The sequence below is a fragment of the Canis lupus genome, chromosome 13 (genome assembly GCF_003254725.2).
Source record: "Canis lupus dingo isolate Sandy chromosome 13, ASM325472v2, whole genome shotgun sequence".
NCBI lineage: Eukaryota > Metazoa > Chordata > Mammalia > Carnivora > Canidae > Canis > Canis lupus.
In genome coordinates this window covers 30,173,716-30,192,130 of record NC_064255.1, presented here as the reverse complement: position 1 = coordinate 30,192,130, position 18,415 = coordinate 30,173,716, and the positions used below count along the sequence as shown (strand labels likewise).

Genomic DNA, 18,415 nt, shown 5'->3' with positions numbered 1-18,415 from the left:
AAGGCACCCGGAGGGGACTGGGTCTGTCACGGTTTACCCTGGGACGAGTGTCAGAGACAGGCCTCTAGTGTCAGGGTATTTCCTACTGAGTCAGGTGGGTCCAGGCAGGGCAACCACTGGCCTGGGACTCAGAACTCCTCGCTCCTGGTCCCGATCCCATTTCACCAGCTCCTGGCTGAGGACCTTGGGTGCATCACTGAGCTTCTTAAGTCTCCCATCCCTTCAGCAGGTGGATGGCACTTTGGAACTCCCACTCTGCTCGGGAGCGTTTTGGGCAGGGGGGAAGGGGGGGTGCAGGATGAGGCCATGAACCTGCCTTATTGATAATAAATACCGTAGTTTCTACTTTTTAATAAGCATTTAGGGTATGCCTAGAACAGTGGCAAGTGTTTTAAACATCAGATCCATCCGGGTGCCAGTAGGAAACATGCCCTCGCGAACAGAGCAGAGTTTAATAAAGGGACTGTGTATAGAGTGGGGAGCGGTGTTTAGAGAAGTCCACCAGGGATGAACAGGACCTGAGCCCAGTTACCACTCCCCACCATCCTCCTATCCCCGCCCCCCAAGGCAGATGGATGGATGGGTGAGGGAACCCAGGAGTGTGGCAATAGGGACAGGAAAGAGCCAGGAGGATAATGCCCCGTCCTGCCTGCTTTTCACGACCCTGGTGTCACTGAGAGCTGAGCCCGCCCAGCGGCCAGAGGTCAGGGAGTTCCTTGTCGGAGCCTCTCAGGGCCTGGACAGACCTGGGGGGTGATCTTGCACTCACTTGTCATCTCCTTTGATGTTGCAGCAGCCAGGGGCCTGTGAGGTCACAGGATCCACAAAAGACAGACCTGGAGGCAGGAAGGGAGCCATGTCCATGTCGCTGGTGGCAGCCCAAGTTTTAACCATTGTGCTCGGTTGTCCTAGTAGACACAAGAATCAAGAGTAAGATATTACTAAGAACTTTATGTTTTCGGGACGCCTGGGTGGCTCAGTCGGTGAAGCATCTGCCTTTGGCTCAGGTCATGATCTCAGGGTCTTGGGATCCAGCCTCGTGTTAGGGTTCCTGCTCAGCAGGGAGTCTTCTTCTCCCTCTGCCCCTCCCCAACCCCATAGTGCATTTGCTCTTTCTCAAATAAAAATTTTAAAATCTTTATTTTTAAAAGATTTAATTTATTTATTTTCATGAGAGAGAGAGGCAGAAGTATAGGCAGAGGGAGAAGCAGATTTCCTGTGGGGAGCCCAATGTAGGACTTGACCCCAGGACTCCAGGATCACGCCCTGAGCCGAAGACAGATGCTCAACGCTGAGCCACCCAGGCGTCCCTAAAAATCTTAAAAAAAAAAAAAAAAAAGAAAAAAAGAAGACTTTTATGTTTTCAATAGCGTCTTTGAGAAACAGAACAGCCTCAGTATTAAGGCTTCGGGGGTCTGAGGCTTTCCCTTGTTCCTCGGGGATCACATTATTTACCTTTCGTGGGTCTCAGTTTCCTCTTTTGTCATGGGGATGATACTCAGTACAGCTGATGTGAAAAATAAACAAGTCCTTCAACAGATATCAGCTTTTATTCCCAAGAGGACCAAAGCTCAGATGTGTGCTGCTGGGGGTGGTTGTGCTTCCCTGTGTCCTTAGAGCCTCTTCCATACTCAGGTAATTCTGTTCAATATTTTTAAGATTTTATTTATTTACTTATTTATGAGAGAGAGAGAGCGAGCATATAAACAGGGGGGAGGGACAGATGGAGAAGCAGACTCCCTGCTGAACAGGGAGTCTGATGCAGGACTCGATCCCAGGATCCTGAGATCATGACCTGAGCCAAAGGCAGATGCTTCACCGACAGCCACCCAGGTGCCCCTGTTTCAATATTTTTGTCTTAAAAGTTGTTTCTTCCAAAAACATCTGGGGATGTTTGGACCATTTCTTCTGACTGTGTGTGTGTCTGTGTGTGTGTACGTTTGTGTCTGTATATTTTTTCCTCCTCTAAAATATGAAAAATTTATCTAACCAGGTCTGACTCTGGAGCCCTTGAGAGAATATAAAATACAAATTAAAAATCTCAGTAATTCAGGGAAGTTGAAGGAAAGAACATTCATTCTACATTATTGGTGGAATTAAAAAGCGGGGCAGGGGGCGTTGCAGATGACTTTTGGTATAGGTCCACCTATGGGTATGCAAAGAAAATCCTTCCTTCACCAGCTACCTTCAAAGAATTGAAACCCAAATAGATATCATTGTCATCAACTTTGCTACATTAAAAAAAGAAAGAAAGAAAGAAAATCCATTTGAATCCACGTTGAACTAACGGAGCAGAGTGGCTAAAAATCCCCTTCATGAATATTTACTTAGCAGAGGGCTCTGGAGAAAAACCCAACCAAAAAAAAAAAAAAAAAAAAAAAAACCCACAAAAAAACAAAAAACAAAAACAAAAAGAAGAAAAAGAAAAAAGAAAAAAGAAAAAAGAAAAACCACAACCAAAGCAAACCCAGCTTCTTCTCTGAGAGGGTGAAATGACTCCAAAATATTGTTTCATGCTCAAAGAGCCTAAAACAACTCCACATGAAAGACGAAAATCCATCTAATTGGGCATTTACCTTTTCAGAAATAAAAGGCTCAGCAGAAAGAGAAGAAAAGGGAAAGAGAAAAGAAAACCTCTTTCCTTGGAAGACTAGACGGGAGCCCAAAATAAACCCCCCGATTCGCTTGGCCCAGTAACGAAGGGCTGCGATCCCCCCTCCCTTTCTTTACTGCGCTGTTGCTGTAATTGCCTCAGAGAGCCACCAGCGCCAGCGGTCTGAGAGCTCAAACCCCTCCCTGCTCAAGCCTCCCGACCTCTGTGTCCACAGCCATTGGCGTCTGCAGCCCTGACCCTGTTTGGACTCCGCTCCAGCTCCAGGAGGTGCCGTCCTGGGAGGAGGGTCCAGCCCCGTGTTGCAGAGGAAGTGACTTATCCAAGGCCACATGGTCTCTGCACGCGGATCTTCCTTCCGCGCACCCAACATTGCCATGCTTCCCATGGCCTAGCTGCCCCGCCGCACATCTCCCTCAGCTCACCCCTCCCAGCACCCGCCTCTCCAGCTCCAGCTGTCCAGTTGAGTGGGGTGACCTGGTCCACACAAGGGCCTGTGCTTGTGGAGAAGGCAAATCCAGGCCTCTGACCCTCTATCCTCGCCCCGCGAGGGTCTAGCTGTCTCCACCTCACCCTCTGCTCCCCAACAACTGGTTGGGGGAGTCTGAAAACGGTGGCAAGGGAACCCAAACTGAGTCTCAGTATCCTAATGAGATCTTCGAGAGTCAACTTAAGGAGCCCAGGCTTTGTCGTGGTGATAATGCAACACAGCCCAGGACGACATCACAGCGCAGGACGTAAGACAACAGCCATGGCTACCACTTAGAGATCGTGTAGGGTAGGGACCGGTGAACCCTGAGCCAGAAGCCAACCTGGCCGAGAACCAGCTTGGGGTTTAGGAAGCCAAGGTGCTCCATCCCCCGGGTGGGGTTGGGGTGGGGGTGGTTCCTAGGAGAGGGGCCCTAGTAAGGTTCTGTGGGCGGGGTCCAGGGAGCCAGATCCCAGTGGACCCCCCAGAAGGAAGCTGTCAACAAATAACTGGGACATTTAGTTGGGTGATTTCCCCACCATGCTGTTATTGTGCACATAAATAATCTGGTGGTCAAGGGGAGGAAGGGAGCTGGTACATGGATTCTAAGTCCGAGGACAAAGGCATGAACAGGATTTTTTTTTTAAGATTTTGTTTATTTGTTCATGAGGCACACACACACACACACACACAGAGGCAGAGACACAGGCAGAGGGAGAAACAGGTTCCCTGCAGGGAGCCCGACGCAGGACTCGATCCTGGGCCTCCAGGACCACACCTGGGGAGGGGGGTGGCTGATTTGCCATCAGAGCGCAGAGAGGCTGTCGTGTGCCCTGTGTCCCTGAGAAGGGGGTCAAAGGATATCGCTCCCGTCAGTGGGGCCAGGATGCACGTGCCGTCGGCAGCCTTGACCCTTCCCTTAGTATTACTCTCCTAGTGTCTGTAACAGCCCTATAGTCACCGCTTGCACATGTTCCCTGTTCTCGTTTTACAGATGTGGAAACTGAGTCTCAGAGAAGTTAAGCCACTTGCCCAAAGTCACAGAGCCAGAGAGTGGCAGAGCCAGAATTGCAGACTGCCTTGGTTTCTGCCCAAAGCCCCAAATCTCAGGCACCATGCTGGGTCATTCCCGGGATCATCCCATTTGCCTGCATCAGGGGGACCGGGGAGGGCGGGGCGGCCTCCCTAAGAGGTGCATGTGGGGAACACATCACAGCAGCTACCTGTCCCCAAGCCCAGGGCGCGCTGCGTGCCGTCTCACCCAGAGGGCCTGGCAGATGGACCAGGCTCTGTGGCCTGGTCTTTGGACGGAGGCCCTGATTTTTCTCCACATGCTCTTTCCCAATGGATTGGGGGTGGGGGGCTCCAGGCCTTTTCCCTGATTCCCCAGTTGGTGCTGCTTAGAGGGGTTTACTGAGCTGGTAACCGTGGTAGTCTCTGGGGGCTCAGGAAGGACTGGGAGCCCACCGAGGAGGCAGGACCCCGAGCAGAAAAGCTCAGTAAAAACTTCATCACCAGGTGCGTGAACCCACCCAGCTCCCAGGGCAGGTGCCTCTCGAGCCGCCCTGGCCCGAGTAAAATGATTAATAAAAGTTGCTCTTGCAACATTGGAAAATTGCCTTTTAATGACATCTTCACAATGGCGAGAAAGGTCTGTTCGTTGTTCTCCTGCCTCGAAAACACTGTTAATCCTACCACCTGGTGGAGAGTGTGATGAAGAAAGACCCGGTTGCTTGGGAGACCTGCGAGCTGCGCAAACAAGAACGTTCTTGCTGGGAAGGGGGTGGGGGCATCCCTGGTTGTTCCTAAAGCAAAATCTGAAATTTCAAACCTCAGCCGTTTGCCAAAAAAAAAAAAAAAAAAGAAAAGAAAAGAAAAGGGGGGAGTTTAGAGGCCGACAAGATCGCGCACCACCACCTACTAGAAATTTTAAAAGAAAGATGCACCTTTTGGGGTGGTGGTTGGAAGCACTGGTTCCCACAGATCTGCCGTTGTTTTCCTGTCTCTGCCTGTGACTGGGAGCAAAGCGAACGATGCAACACCGATCCTCGCCCTCCGGGATTAGAAAACCTGAACCGATGTCTACACTGTGCCAGACACCCGTTTTGGATATTGGAATATGTCTGCGTCACTGGGACTCTGCCCCTGGGATTGACGTAAAGGAGGCCTCTCTTCTCTCTGAGCCTGAGCGGTGGTGTCATAAGCTGTCACCGTTACCGGGGGGGCATGGGGGGTGGGGCGGGGAAGGTGTGTGTGAGTAGATTGAAAGATAACAAATGACAGGGGTTGCACGTTTACAGAGCACGAAACGAGAATCGTAAAATCCGAGCGTTTGCACAGAGGCTTAGCGATGCCCTTGTTCAACCTTTCCGAGTCCAAGATTTCAATTATTCATCTCCTGAGTCATTCATTGATTGGCTCAATAAAAAAATACCAGCTCTGCTGCTTCTTGGCTGTGTGACCTTGAGCAAGTCGCTGTACCTCTCTGTGCCCCCAATTTTCCTTATCTGTAGAAAGTGAGAAAGAATTCCTAAGCTCCCGCCAGGTATACTCAGGAAGCCCTACACGAGTTGGTCCTTGGGACCAACCCATCGTCATGGTTCAAGTTCAGAAACGCCTGGCCCAGGCTCCCAGGAACTGGTTCCTCGCGTCCACCCTCCCACGCGGTTATTCTGTGTCCGCTGGCGCGCTGCCGGTGATCGCGAGCTCCGTGGCCCACACAGCGGCCCTTTGTCCTCCGGACGCCTCCGTGGACGAGGAAGTCCCGGAGAGCTGCTTCCCTGGAGGGCTTCCCGGAGGAGGTGGGAGGGTACCTCTCTGAACTTGAGGCCGGGAGAGTGGTTGGGGCTGTGGTGTGGCCGCTGAGCCCTAGCGGCAGGTGAGGATGGGTCAGACGACACGTTTTGGATATTCTCTGTCCCCTGTGTCACAGCTCCAGCAGCCGGCTCAGCTCGAAGCCCGCCCCGTGCAGCTCCTCGGCCTGCCGGCCGCCGGAGCCAGGGCCCGCAGCCAGCCCGCAGTTGGCAGCTGCCAAGTCCTGCCCTGCCCGCTGGGTTGCCGCCCGACCTGGGACGCTCAGGGTGTCCTAGAGAGTGGGCGTCCCCTGCCCTCCCGGGGGCCAGCTACCAGGTCGCCCGGCTCCGGGTGTCCCCCTCACCCCGCACGCCACAGCCTCCCAGACCACCCGGGCCCTCGGGCTCCTGGGGACCTCCCTCCGAGCACACGTCGGGGTTGGGTTTTGTGAGTCCTGGCGGCTGTCTGCCCTGTTATCCTTCCTGAGTTCCTGCCCAGGAAATACCATGTTCTGAACGGTTTGAACTCCCGCAACCTCCTGAACACGCCTCCATGGTCATTCTCCTTATCGGTGTTTTGACAGTTGGGAAAACTGAAGTTTGTTGCATTGGGTGTTTGACCCCAGGTCCCCCCAGACTACTGGGTTGAGCCGGGGAGCGGGGGAGCTGTAACCCTCCTCCTGCACCAGCAGGGCTCCCTCCAACGTGCCCATGTGCCAGAAGGTTCTTGGGGCCAGTGGGTCTGGTCTTCTCACCGCCCACGCCAGGGGCCCCGCCGCCAACCTCCCTCCCACCTCCCTTCACTTTGTTCCCGAGAATCAGATAAGAGGCCAAAAGAACAAAGCCCCCCCCCCCCACTTCCCTAGCCATATTTCAAAGGGATATAAATAGGACGGTAATTGGTGGCACTCCAGGTCACCTTCCACACGGACAGGCTTTATGTGATGGCCAGGCCCGTCCTCCGGCTCAAGGTGTCCGTGGTCAGCAAGTTCTCTTCTTCCCTTCCTTCTTCCCCCCCACCCACAAAATTGTGTTCCAAAATCCGGAGTTAGGCCTCCCGACTGAGGCTGTGCCGGCCTGCAAAACAGACACAGGTGTTGTGGCTCTGGGTGGCACAGAGGAACCCTGTCCTCCTGCTCTGAAGGCAGGTTCAGTGGCCCCAGCAGGGGAGGGGAGGGAAGGGAGGGGGCATCTTCTGTCCAAGAGGCCTGGGGGCAGGAGACAGGGGACGGACAGCCAACACCTGGAGAACCCTGGGGGTTCTGGGGCAGCTGTGGGGCTTCCCCGTGTCCCAGCCTCAGTCTCTCCACCTGTGCCCTGCGGTAGCACCACCCAGCTTTCTGGCCCATGGTTGAGAGAAATAACAGGAGAGGATGGAGGAGAGCCCCAGAGAGCAGACCAGCTCGAAGACAGTGGGACCTGGTAACAGTGGCAGTGAGGGTAGAGAGGGCCAGTGCCCGTGGGACCCCACAGAGGAACCCCAAGAGGGAAGTGGGGCATCTCCCTGTCACGTGCTTGTAGGAAGGGGGTGTAAGAGACGCTTGGGGGTCCTGAGTGACCTGCATTCTTTCGGTAATGAGGTGTGGACGAGGTTTCCTTTCCTGCACTTTGGAGAGGTTCAATCAGCCCCACGGAGGAACCCCGGCAGGTGGAGGCAGGGAGGGAGTGGCCTGAGCCCCCTGGCTGGTGCACCTGGGGAGCCCCGGCAGGTAGAGGCAGGCAGGGAGCAGCCTGAGCCCCCCAGCTGGTGCACATGGGAGCGATCACCACCGTGTTGGTGCTGGGAGGAGCACCTGTGCCTTCATCTGTCTAGGATCTTCGAGCTGATTGTGCTCCTTGTGGGCAACCCAAAGTTGAAGCCTCTTGGAGAGAGCTGGGAGCCACAGATGATGTTATGGAACCCAGAGCAGGGGTGAGCCAGTGAGCCGCACCACCCCCCTGCTCGAGGATTGGTGGGGTGTGAAGTGGGGGGGGGGGACAACCTTCTAGAGTGAAGTGGAGGGGACAACCTTCTAGAGCCCTGATGGGCTAGAAGGTGAGAAGGGCCTGTGTAGGAGGAGGCCCTGGCTTTGAGCTGCGCCTCTGCTGGTTTCCCACCTCATGGCCTTTCAGAGCCTCAGCTTGCACACCTGTGAAATGGAGGTCAGCTTGCTCCCCCCGCTTTCCCCAGGGACGGCTGTGAAGACTGAATGAACTAATTCCCACGAGATGCTGAGCCCGGTGCCGGCCTCATTGTCCACACTCGTCCATTCGCTCTTGGTGATAATGCCTCCCCTGGAGAAGCACCTAGCATCTGGGTTCAGAAACCCGCTTACTCTGAGGACTGCCCCCAGGTGAAGCCCTTCCAGAGCGGTAGGGTACACATGGGAGGCAGCTTTCCCGCCAACAAGTGCATGTGCTTCCCGCCCGGTTCCGTGCATCTCATATCAGCGCTCCGGGGCCACGAGCAGGGAGGTGCAGCAGCATCAGGAAGGGGCCGGCCAGCTCCTCCACCCTCGAGTCAGCCCCTGGCACCCCTGGCTCCCCCGCCCTGCACCCTGCTCCCATCACCGAGCCCGGCCAGCACCCCTGCTCCGGGCATCCTAGCTCCTACTCCAGGCGTTTCTGGGTTGCCTCCCCGCCGGCTTCTGATCTGCCCCTGCACCTGCCTACATCTGGGGCACCTGTCCCTCTGCAGACGGATTGGCCAGACAGTCTCCATGTTGACCTCTGTCTCCCTGGTCAGTGTGTTCTGGACAGGAGTTCAGACTGAAAAACCGCCCACTTGTGTGCTGACCGGCTGCCCCTGGGGTGCACGGTGGTGAGGCTGCTGCTGGCTTGTGTGCCCCCCACCCCTCCTCACCGGCAGAGCCCGACAGTGTGCTGTGGCCCCTGCCAGGGAGGAGCAGGGAACTTGCACGGTGCACAGAGGCTCCGCGAGCACCGCGCTCGTCCATGTGGGCCTCGGTGTATCATTCGGGCTCTGGCCACGGCTCTGACTTTTGGAGAGTTGCTTACCCTCTTCCAGCCTCCACTTACTTGTCCGCAAAATGACGCACATAACAGTTGATGTCACATCACCGTGGAGATTAGCAGAGCTTTTGAGAACACGGGGCTTGGTTTGGGAAAGTGCCGTTAAGCCCTTCACAGTGTATCTGCCACAATTCCTACTACTAGTTTCACTTTACTATTTCACGTTGGTTTTTATCCACTTGCTTTTCAGTATAGTCTTGCGAAGTAGTTGAAGCAGGAACTGCGTCCGTGTTACCAAGGAGCAAACTAAGATGCCGAGAAGGGCCATTTGTCTGTAGTCACACAGCCTGGCCTGACCAGCCTCCCCGGGTCGGGACACCCAGCGGCAGGGCACCCCGTTTTGGAATAGGACATGACCACGGGCATCTGAGAAAAGGTGTCTGTGCAATTGAAAGCTGTTGTTCAGCTGGGCTCAGCGTTCACAATTTTCCAGATTATCATTTTTCACGTGGAGGAAAAAGCTGTGATTTATTAAGCCAACTGGCTGTCCTCCTCTGGGAGTGATGTAGAATTTCGCTTCTGGTCCCCTGCTCTGCTCCCCAAAGAAACAAAAATCGGAGAACAGAATCTCTCATGAGATCGATCATGGTCTAGTGCGTGATGGTGCTATAGGGTGAGGGCCGGCCCATGGTGATGTTCTATTAGGGCCAAAGAAGGAATGATTTATGGGCCCTCATCTCCTGTGTGGCAGATAGATGTTGGAGGACATGTTTCTCGCTCCTGAGTGTCCCGGGTTAAGCCCAGTGGTTGGCAGCCGAGGGCCTGGGCCGGTACCTGGTGGTTGCAGGTTGTATGGATAGAAGCAAAGGAGCGAATGGCCTGGGAGAGGAGGGGTAGGAAGGCAGGTGGGCATGGGGAGATGCAGGGTGGCAAAGCATGGGAAGAGAGCCACGACGTGGCATTCCGGAAGAGGTTTCGGGGCTGCGTGTTAAAAAAAGCAAAAGGCACAGAGAAGGACAATCATCATATGGTTTCACTCATATGGGGAATATAAGAGATAGTGAAAGGGATTATAAGGGAAAGGAGGGAACTGAGTGGGAACAATTAGAGAGGGAGACAAACCATGAGAGACTCCTAACTCTGGGAGATGAACAAAGGGCTGCAGAAGGGCAGGTGGGTGGGGTTGGGGTAACTGGGCGACGGGCACTGAGGAGGGCGCTTGATGGGATGAGCACTGGGTGTTACACTACATGTTGGCAAATCGAACTTCGATAAAAAACAAATAAAAAAAAAAGCAGAAGGCAAAGAGAGTCTCAGTAGATATTTAGGTTGCACCTGGGGATGAACAGGTTCAGAGTGGGATAGTGACCTTCTCTGTGTACTTAGCATCCCTGTGCTGTGTTAGGAGCTGAGACACCGAGGGCTTGGAAGGTGGGGGACACCTGGGGAACGGTTCTAGTTTATAAAAGTCCCACAGTTGCCAACGTGCCAGTCGGGGTTGGGAATCCAGTGCAAAGGGGTGAAGATAAGCACGGGAAGCCACAGGTACCCGGATGTAAGGTGGCTAACCCAGCTTTTGAGTGCGGGAGTATGTTAAAAAAAAAAAAAAAACAACAACAAAACATCTTGGACGTGTGACCCAGGAATGAATGGTTTTGTTCATTCTCTCACTCAAGGAACAGGAACTGACTTTCTCCCGCGTGGCAAGAGTGGCGTGTGGGACGGGCACCCCTGGCACCCCCGTGGCGTTAATCAGGCTAGGGGCACATGCTCTCTGGGAGTGCGGGGAGCCCTGGGCGGTGCCAGTGCCTGGCCTTGTCCAGACAGCCAGCTGCCCCTTCCCTGGGAAAGGCCATTGGTGGTGAAATAGCAGTGAGTAGCAGTACACGGCGGGAGGTGTGAGCTGGTGACGCGAGGGAGGAAGGTCCCTCTGCAGGCTGCTGCGGACAGGGACTGGCATCAGAGGAGGTGGCGGTGGCAGGTCTGGTCAGGAGGCCGGGGCAGTGAACCACCCCCCCCCCCCCATCTCAGCTCTCCTTTCAAACAACAAGGACTAGAAAGTTTCTTTTTCTTCTTCTTCTTCTTTTTTTTAAATAAATTTATTTTTTATTGGTGTTCAATTTGTCAACATACAGAATAACACTCAGTGCTCATCCCGTCAAGTGCCCACCTCAGTGCCCGTCACCCAGTCACCCCCACCTCCTGCCCTCCTCCCCTTCCACCACCCCTAGTTCGTTTCCCAGAGTTAGGAGTCTCTCATGTTCTGTCTCCCTTTCTGCTATTTCCCACTTATTTTTTCTCCTTTCCCCTCTATTCCCTTTCACTATTATTTATATTCCCCAAATGAATGAGACCATATAATGTTTGTCCTTCTCCGATTGACTTACTTCACTCCAGTTCCATCCACGTCGAAGCAAATGGTGGGTATTTGTTGTTTCTAATGGCTGAGACTAGAAAGTTTCATTCTGGGAGCTCGTATTTTCTGTGACGCTAAACCCTGAGTGCCCTGGCTCAGGCCACTTCGTGTGTCTTCCGTGCAAACATCCCGCCCCCTCAGCGCACCCCGAATAGAATCTATTTATTGTCAGCACCGGGCGCCTCTAGACCAATCTTGGGTCATTATGTAACTGGATCCTGTTGACTTTACGTCTAGCATAGCTCGTGATCTTCCATCTCTCCTCGGTGCCACCGCCACCCGGCCGCACGTCTGGCCCTCCACATCACTGACCCGGGATCTTTCTTTCTAAGCTTCAGGTTTATTATGTTTTATCGCCATTGCTGGCAGCGTAAAGATGACCTGGTGATTGTATCAGTGAGCTTTCTCTGCATAAGGAACAGCTCCAAACCTTAGTGCCTTAACCAACAAACGGTCATTTCTCCCGATTCTGTGGGTTGATTGGCCATTTCTTGTGGTTTGGGCAGCGTGGCTGGGACTCACTGGGGTGGTCCATGGACCTGGGGGCTCAGCCCGGCTGAGCTGGGATGCCTGGGGCCCCTCCCATGCCTGTAGTGACCAGCTCAGGTGGGGTAATGTGGCCTCCGAATGACGCCTCGCGGTGGCCAGAAAGGGAGGTGTTCTGTGCATAAGCACCGTTTAAGCTTTTATTTGTGTCTTTTATTACTGGCCCATTGGCCAAAGCAAGGTTACATGGCCAAGTGCAGATCCAGAGTGTGGCGAAATGGACCTCAATTTATGTGGGGAGGGGGAGCAAAGCTGCCCTCAAGGAGCATGTGTACCGGGTGACCCGGGCAGGTGGGGGCCGTTGCTCAGGGCACCTGTCCCAGTGGCGAAGATGAGGGCTGTGCCACTGGAGTTCTCACGCATCATGGGGGCGTCCTGTTGGGGGCTGTGCTCTACCGCTTACTGCCTTTGTCATCAGGTCAAAGAGCTCATAGCTCTCCAGGCCCCGCTGCCCATCCATAAAATGGGGATAATCATAGAGGACCCCCCTTCATCAGGGACTCAGTGAGAAAATGTGTGGCCTGTTCATCTCTCGGTGCTTGAGACACAGTAAGAAGTCAAAACTGAGGGTTCTTACTCTCAGGGGAGGCCTTCCAAAGCCTCCCACCGGGCCTCAGCCTGGTGCATCCCCACCCCAAACTCACACATTCATTTTTCCCGATCTGCTTCCTCAGAGACACTTTCCCCACATCCTCCCTCCTTCCTTCCTTCCTTCCTTCCTTCCTTCCTTCCTTCCTTCCTTCCTTCCTTCCTTCCTTCCTTCCTCTTTCCTTCCTTTTGCCAAACGGCATCTCACTTGAGCAAGGAGCAACAAACAACCCACCTGCTTTTCTCATGCTGAGTTGGTCATTTCTCCCTTAGATCCCCAAATACATCCCTCACATGCTTGTACCGCATTGCCCTGAGTTATTTGTTTATCTGTCTGCTTTCTCCACCAGCTGAGCTTCCCAGGGGTTTGAACAACGGTCTCCTCACCTTTCTGTCTCTGGTACTTGGCTGTGTGCATGGCACAGGATAAGTTCTATTTAAACAAAACAAAACAAAACCATTTGTATAAATCATTGGGTGAGAGAGTGGAGCGATGGGGAAATGCCTTTGAATTGTCTCGAGTCATCTTCAAAAGACGGTGGAGGAGCTAAATGTCAAAACTGACTTGAGCTTTTCTCCTCTTCCCTTGCAGCCGGGACCATTTTCAGACTCAACCTTTCTGACCTGGAAATGCCAATAGAAGTAATCATCATCGCCAGGGGCTGTGGTGAGCAAATGCTTGGAGCTCTGTGGCCAGGGCAGTTTCATTTGAGGACCAGAGATGGACAATCCCTCAGCCTACTGAGGTAAATGCCTACCCTCGCCCCCTACCCCCCCACCAGTGAGAGGTATTGTCTCTTCTGGTTTCTTCCATAGATTAACTTGAGTAGGGGAGGAGAGATGTTTCCCTGTGTCTTGTGGTCTCTTTGTCATTTGGCCTGTTCTCCTGGGGATATTCCATTAAGAGGTAAAGCTTTCTACCTTCAGGGAAAAATGCAGGACCATTAGAATATAAAGCAGCCTTTTTTTTCGTAAAAGGAAAGCCTTCTGTACAAACTGGATTAGGAACGGCCTCATATGGCCAGTGCCTGCCATTCCCAAGAAGGTCTGGAGTGACCTGTACTGGTGTGCATGTCAGCAAACAACTAGGGCCCATAGGACAAAACTAGCCTGGTCATTTTTTATAAATAAAGCTTTATCGGTACCCAGTCCCATTCCTTCCTTCAGATATGTCTGTGGTGCTGTCACACGACAATAGCAGTGGTGACAGAGGCCGTGTGGCCTGAGAGTCTAAAATATTTACGGTCTGGTCCTTCGTGGAAAAAGGGTGCCAGCCCCTGGTCTAGAGAGAAGCTATCCACATGCAGAGCCCCTGCAAGTGTGGCTATTTAAATTTTAATTCATTAAGATTAATCACAATTAAGAATTCAGCCCTCAATCACACTCACCACGTTTCAAGTGGTCAATAGCCACGTGTGACTCGTGGCTACCATTGTGGACAATGCACATTGAGAATGCTTCCATCAGCGAGGAAAGCTGGCTTGGGAAAACTGTGGTCACTTGGGGATGTTTCCCTTTGCTCCGCCAGTGTCTAACTGAGCTTGGATATAATTGCAGCCACCGTGGAAGAAGGAAGGTTGGTACATGTATGTGTGTGTGTGTAGCTGTTATATATGATTATTGGTGAGGACATCTACCTTCTTACCTGTAAAACCAGAATTGCTTCTAAAATGTCTTTGGACAGCCAACCTGTGGTCACTGTGTATGAGTCCATGTAAACACTAAACCACTTGGACATTAGAATTTATCATTTTTACCTATACAAATAGGTTGATACAAATATGAGCCTTTCCATGGTCATAGGAAGGTCAGATGCAGTGTGAGGCCTCCTGTAAAGGGGAAGAAGCAATGACTATAGTGTCCACAGGGGTTGAAGAGAGATAAGAAACCAAGAGAGGAAGAAAATGAGCTAAAGATATGGTGCCTGTGAGTCTTGGAAGAATGAGCAATGATGGAGACAGAAGATGATAGGGATGGGACCATGGATTTACCTTCAAAGAACGTGTTAGACAAAGCAGTGATGATTGGGACCTTATCACGTCTCAGAACCGAGCTGAGCACAGCCAGTTCTATGCCACAGATCCATGGGGAGAAGCTTGGATTTGGCAATAGTGCCGCCATCTTGGATGGGTCAGGACTTGGGGCATAATAGGAGTTTCTATTTGTTGAATTAGTTGGTGTGCGGTGCAGAATAAGAGGGCCAGTCGCTCTCTTATTCATAAATGCACAGCATTTATGGGTGAGTTCCAGGAGGGAACAGAGAAGGAACCCTAGGTGGCCGGGAGGCCTATAGGCAAAGGCCCCAGGTTCTGTCTTTAAAAGCTGGACTTTCCCGACTTTGGGTTACCCAGGAAGTAGCAAGAACAAAGAGATTCAGATGACGGAAAAGGATTGAATCAATGGAATCAATGCGTATCTATACATCTAGATCTGAAATGGGCCCCTCCTCTCTTCTCTTGGTTGGTTTTTAAGCTCTTCATGTTTGCAGGTGAGTGCTGGAAGCACTTGAAACAGGTGTTTCCATAACTGGACTTCAAACAGTGGAGCTTAATGCCGATATGAAGTAATTAGAAGTAATAATAAGAAAAGGTTTTTTTTTTTTTTTTTTTTTTTTTTTTTTTAGTACTTAGTATCAAGCCCATCAGGCACCACAGTGGTGGTGGTGATGGTGACATTAACAGTGATAACATCCTCTGTCCATCTCAAGCTGATGATGTGCTACGTGCACCGTCTGGTCATAATAATAATTATCATAAAAGCTTTAAATTATTGTGCTAAGTGCTAAAGTCACATTTTCTCAGCACATGAACCCAGAGTATACTTCCCAATTACATTTTTCCCCCAATTGCTTGATTTTGATATAATTGCAAATTTACAGATAAGTTGCAAGACGAGCCAAAAAAAATTCCTGGATACCTTTCCCTCGGATTCCTTAAGGGGTAACATTTTACTGGATTCGTTCTATCCTTTCCTCTCTCTGTTTGTTCCTGAAATCAGAGGATTCTTATAACCTCAGTGCAACCCGGTCAGAAACTTAGCATTGATTTGCTACTGACCTGAGCCTAAGACCTTGTTCTGATTTTACCAAGTGCTCTTCCCCCACTCCCCCATCAAGTCCTTCCTCGCAAAAGAAAATCCATTTGGCACGCGGCCTTCTTGGAAAACTTCCTTAGTCTTGTGTTTCGTGACATTAATGGATTTGACGCGTTTAAGCCAATTACTTTTCAGAGTGTCCCATAGTCGCCGTTTGTCTGATGCTCCCTGGTGAGTAGATTTAGATCGGATGCTCCTGCCAGGCATCCCGCAGCACTCACATCGTGTCTCCCGTGTCTCGTGTTTGGAGGGTGAGTGCTGCTCTGTCCCTTGACTGCGATGTTGGCTTTATCACTTGGTTAATGACGGAATCAGCAGTTTGTCGAGGAGCTCTTGCTCTTTTCAGTGGAGAGTGGTATCTAGAAATACCATCTGGTCATAGGTTATGTCTGTTGCTACTGAGATAGCGTGGCCTCTAGGCCCTCTGAGCAGATAGACCCGGGAGGCAGGTGTGTGTGTTTGTGTGCATGTGCACACGTGTGTGCATATATACTCATTCATAGTCATAGACATGTGTGTACGCATCCACATATATGTGCATACACATCATACATGTGTGTGAATGTGCATATATGGGCACGTCATCTAGATCATTTCTAAATCAAACTATGTATATGTTAAAACCACCACGAGTGCACCTGGGTGAGGCTACAGCATTCTTGAAATCCACGTCTGTCTCAGTGATGCTGACCAGTCCCCCAGGCCCACTGCCAATACAGCAGGCCAACACATTTATTAAACTATGGTTCAGGCCCTGTTCCAGACCCTTCGCTTATTGTTACAGCTCCTAACAACTCGGTGGCCCAAGAACACATGAGGAAACAAGACTCCGAAGAGATAAATAACTTGTGCAAAGTTGTGCAACTAGTAAATGTGGCAAGGTTACAGTGAGTGCCTGTTTGTCTGTTGGCATTTGATTGGATGGCCTGGGGTGACACCCCTGGTCCAGAAAACCTGAGCGGAGGGGAAGGTGAGGGAAGTGTTTGTCCCCATGGGCCAGAGACCACTGAGGAAGGCGACAGTGTGTTGGCAGACACCCCGTTCCTTCACAACCAGGAGGTGCTTACAGTCTGCACGTCTGATGGAGTCCGAGGCTGTGCAGAGATGCATGTGGCATTGCAGGGCCACACATCTGTGCAGGGCCACGTGTGTGCATGAGCATTACCATGGAGGGGAGGGATGGTGGTGGCTGCTGTCCTGTGCTTGCAAAGCCCCCTCCCTTTTTAAAAAAAAATCTAGTTTATTTATGAGAGACACAGAGAGAGAGGCAGAGACACAGGCAGAGGGAGAAGCAGGCTCCCTGCAGGGAACCTGATGTGGGACTCGATCCCAGGACCCCAGGATCAGGCACTGAGCTGAAGGCAGACGCTCAACCACTGAGCCCCCCAGGCGTCCCGATTGCAAAGCCCTTGATCGGGTTGAGGGCATGAATGCAGAAGTGGGCCTCCCCCCAGGGAGAGGGCATTTCCTCCCTTGGAGCGGGGTGTTATCTCCAGCTGAGCTGCTTCTTCGCAGAGGCTTTAACTTAAAACACATTTGGATCCCTGGCTCCCAGCGGAGTGTTTGTGGGATGTGAACTTGATAAATGCCAGTGTCTTTGTGCATCAACAACTATTTCTGAGCTCATTCTATGTGCCAGGCACTGTCCCGGGCCGACAGAGACCCAGAGAGCTCAGGTGCCAGCTGAGGGGATGGGGAAGAGGGAAAGATCAATGGTAAGCAGGGATGTAAGTATAGGTGCGGTAGGGTGGGGACAGGCGGGACTGGGCGGGGGTGGCGGGTTAGAGCACAGTGTAGTGTGCCGGAGGAGAGAGCACACAGTGACGATGACGAGGAGCTCCGGCTGGTGATCAGAGGACAGGTGTGGGACTCATTACTCTCCCCGAGGGGCCACGGGCCTTCGCCCTGGAAAGCCAGGACTGGCGTCTCTGGTGCATCTTTTCAAGCCTGAAGAGTCACGCACATGGGCACTCTTTCTCAGAACTCAAATATTTCCTCCAAAAAGAAAAAAAAAAAAATTAAATGTTATCAGCTGGTCCAGAGGCGAACCAGAGGCCAAGGCATTCTGACCAGATAAGAGGCAAGCTTGGTGGTCACGGATATGAAAATGGGCAGCAGCGAGATGTGGGTGGGATTCTGTTGCTGATAACCTTTAAGAAAAGAGCAACTGTTGCCGGCAGGGAGGCCGTTTTTCTTTCTGTCCTTCTCATCCATCCATTCGTTTGTTCGTTTGGGCAGCAGACACCCGTGGGTCCCGGGCCCTGTGCCAAGCACCCGGGATAAAACAGTAAGACCGGAGCTCTGTCCTCGAGATATTAAGAATTCAGTGGGAGAAACAGGCACCTTAACAGCACAGTGATAGGCACAGCTGCAATTCTGAGTTTGGGGAGGCCTGAAGCTAATATAATTTGGGAGTTCTCTTGAAGAAGTCAGGATACCAGGTATGAATTGAGAATGGAAGGCAAGCCCGAGCTAAGTGGGGGTGCAGCCAGGGGTGGGGCTGAAGCTTCCCTGGCGTGGGCCAGGCCTCCTGGGGGTGGGCGAGAATGCTCTCTCTCCTGGGGTACCTGGGCCGCAGGGGTCACGGGGCACGAGGGGCTCCTTGCAGCAGGAGGCTGGATGGAGACTTAGCAGAAAGGCTGATGGTGGGGATCCTGGGGTCTGTAGTAGGGGGGACTTACCTTCTAGATGCTTCAGGCCCTTGTTCTTGGGCTAATCAATTAGAGCTAAAGACTTTTTTTCTTCTTTTTCTTTTTTAAACATTTTATTTATTTATTCATGAGAGACACAGAGAGGCAGAGACACAGGCAGAGAGAGAAGCAGGCTCCATGCAGGGAGCCTGATGTGGGACGCGATCCTGGGACCCCAGGATCATGCCCTGGGCCAAAGGGAGGCACTCAACCGCTGAGCCACCCAGGCATCCCGACTTTTTTTCTTCTTAAGTGATG

General features: G+C 52.2%; 1 protein-coding gene across 16 annotated transcripts in view; it reads left to right on the top strand.

The window, feature by feature from the left end:
• Positions 1–18,415, top strand: part of ST3GAL1 (ST3 beta-galactoside alpha-2,3-sialyltransferase 1) — a 97,261-nt gene that overhangs the window by 5,839 nt on the left and 73,007 nt on the right. For all 16 annotated transcript variants that reach the window (XM_025450340.3, XM_049092771.1, XM_049092770.1 and 13 more), the window contains exon 2: positions 12,967–13,120. The gene's annotated coding sequence lies outside the window, so the exon portion shown is untranslated. The remainder of the gene's footprint in view (positions 1–12,966; positions 13,121–18,415) is intronic.